Source organism: Coptis chinensis, chromosome 2 (genome assembly GCF_015680905.1).
Source record: "Coptis chinensis isolate HL-2020 chromosome 2, ASM1568090v1, whole genome shotgun sequence".
Taxonomy (NCBI): domain Eukaryota; kingdom Viridiplantae; phylum Streptophyta; class Magnoliopsida; order Ranunculales; family Ranunculaceae; genus Coptis; species Coptis chinensis.
Window position 1 is genome coordinate 91649033 of NC_141457.1, and position 2162 is coordinate 91651194.

Here is a 2162-nt window from a genome sequence, read left to right on the forward strand (position 1 = left end):
TTCCTCTGTGGGACCAATATACCAAGTAAATAACATGCAATTATTTCCAATTATAGAAAGAACAGCCATGGCAAAACAAGGTCTTTCAGTAATGGCCTAATGGGTGAATCATATTCCTACTACACAGTTATCACCCACCTCAATGGTAACGTGAGTCTCGGGGAAGTTGCTGCTAATCAACTCTTCGAGTTATAGCCTAATAATGCTGGAAACTACGTGTTTCTTTCCAACATTTATGCTGCGAAGGGAATGTGGAAGGAAGTAAATAGAGTGAGGGGTGTGATGGAAAACTTGGGCTTGAGGAAGAACCCTGGTTGCAATTGGATTGAGGTGAAGAACAAGGTTCACACACTTTTAGCTGGGGATAGATTACATCCAAATATGGCCCAAATAATTGAAAAACTGGAAGGATTAGGCATGGAGATGAAGAAGTCAGGGTACCGTCCGGACACCAACTTTGTGCTCCAAGATGTGGAGGAACAGGACAAGGAGAACATATTGTGCGGGCACAGCGAGAAATTAGCTGTATGTTTAGGTCGTCTAAGTACTCCACCTGGAACTTGCCTTTGTGTTATCAAGAACCTTCGGATATGCGGTGATTGCCATACTGCAATAAAGTTTATAGCCAGATTTGAAGGAAGAAAGATATATGTAAGGGACACTAATCGCTTTCATCATTTTAAGGATGGTTTGTGTTCTGGTGGTGATTACTGGTGAGAAATCATTGCTTCAGCTTCCTAAAATGTCGCCATCTTCATTTGTCTACATTGAGATAACTCAGTAAATTGGTCTGCATTGAGGAAATGGTGAAGTTGGATGGATTGGACATTGGTGATTGAAAGGAATTAGGAACTGAACTACTGAAGTTCTCCATTCTACCCAGAAGTTAATCGTCGATTCTCTCATCTGATGGCATAGATCAAAATGAGCTCCATTGTGCAGCCACTAATACTCGAATACTCTAGTTACTGTGCCATTAGGGCATCAGACCTCATGTAGCAGAAAGCGAACATGGGTGGAAGAATTCAAGAACGACAGATAGATCAACTTTCATACTGGATCGGAAAAGAATTAGTACATATGTTCCGGTTTGGGGAAGGACGGCATACCATGATACTTTTTGTTTCGTTGAGCCTGCATTGGGTCTCTGATTTGATTGTTGAATGTGCTACAAACCGTACCATACAGATTGTTTCCCATAGGAATCTATCTGGACACCGTAGGTTATGGTGAAGGTTTGGTTGGATCATTGGGTGGTGTTGCTAGCGGTGTGGAAATGGGGAAGCTGGGTAAAGGGTGATGCCAACGGTTGTGGGGGGGTGTTTGGAAGGCAACTGGTGATAGAAGGGGTGGGATTGTGAGGCGGTTTGAACTGGTGGTGCGGGGTAGAGATTGGTGGAGGAGTTGACTGGTTTGAGAACGGTGGAGATCAGTGGGGAAATGACGAAAATGGTGGTAGGCTGACAGTGGTGATGGTGAGGGATTGGTGGTGGCAGTGGCAACAACCAGTAAGTGCTGCTAGAAGGGGGCGGTGGTGGGGTGAGGTGTCGTATGAGCGGCGGTGGGGAAGAAGGGTCCTTTACATTAATTGGGTCAGTTGGTGCTGTTCTGGCAGGAATGGAAGCTCCTCTATTTGCTCTTGGAATCACGTATGCACTGGATGCCCGTTCTACTCTTACAACAATGATACAATGACTGAAACAAAAGATACGATCCACGTAAAATCCATCTAATCAACTATAATACTAATTCCACTTTATCACCAGTAACCACATTCGTAGGGACACTACCCAAGCCTCATCAATGATCCATCAAGTCCGTACTCAACCCACATTGCATCATTACACCACGATTCATTGAGCTTTAAGCAATTCATCCCACCTGCAAATGAGATCTTTGATTGAAATTGTATTCTTTTCTAGATTCATAGCTTTTGTTGCTTTCAAACATAACCAACCCCAAATTATTCCTTTTATTCGAGCGACCACTTCACTGACCATTAGTTTCCTATCCTCAAAGATGATTTCATTTCTTGTAATCCAAAGGGTCCAACAAACCGCATAGGGAAGGATCAACAAAACTTGATATATTCTGATCAAACAAATCTTCTATATATGAACAAGCAAGATGCAACATCATCAACATATGTTTTCTGCATAAGT

The 2162-nt window shown here is 42.8% G+C and overlaps 1 pseudogene; it reads left to right on the plus strand.

Moving 5' to 3' along the window:
• The first annotated feature begins 249 nt into the window (after positions 1-249).
• LOC147518916 (pentatricopeptide repeat-containing protein At1g20230 pseudogene) lies at positions 250-717 on the plus strand (annotated as a pseudogene).
• The last annotated feature ends 1445 nt before the right edge of the window (positions 718-2162 follow it).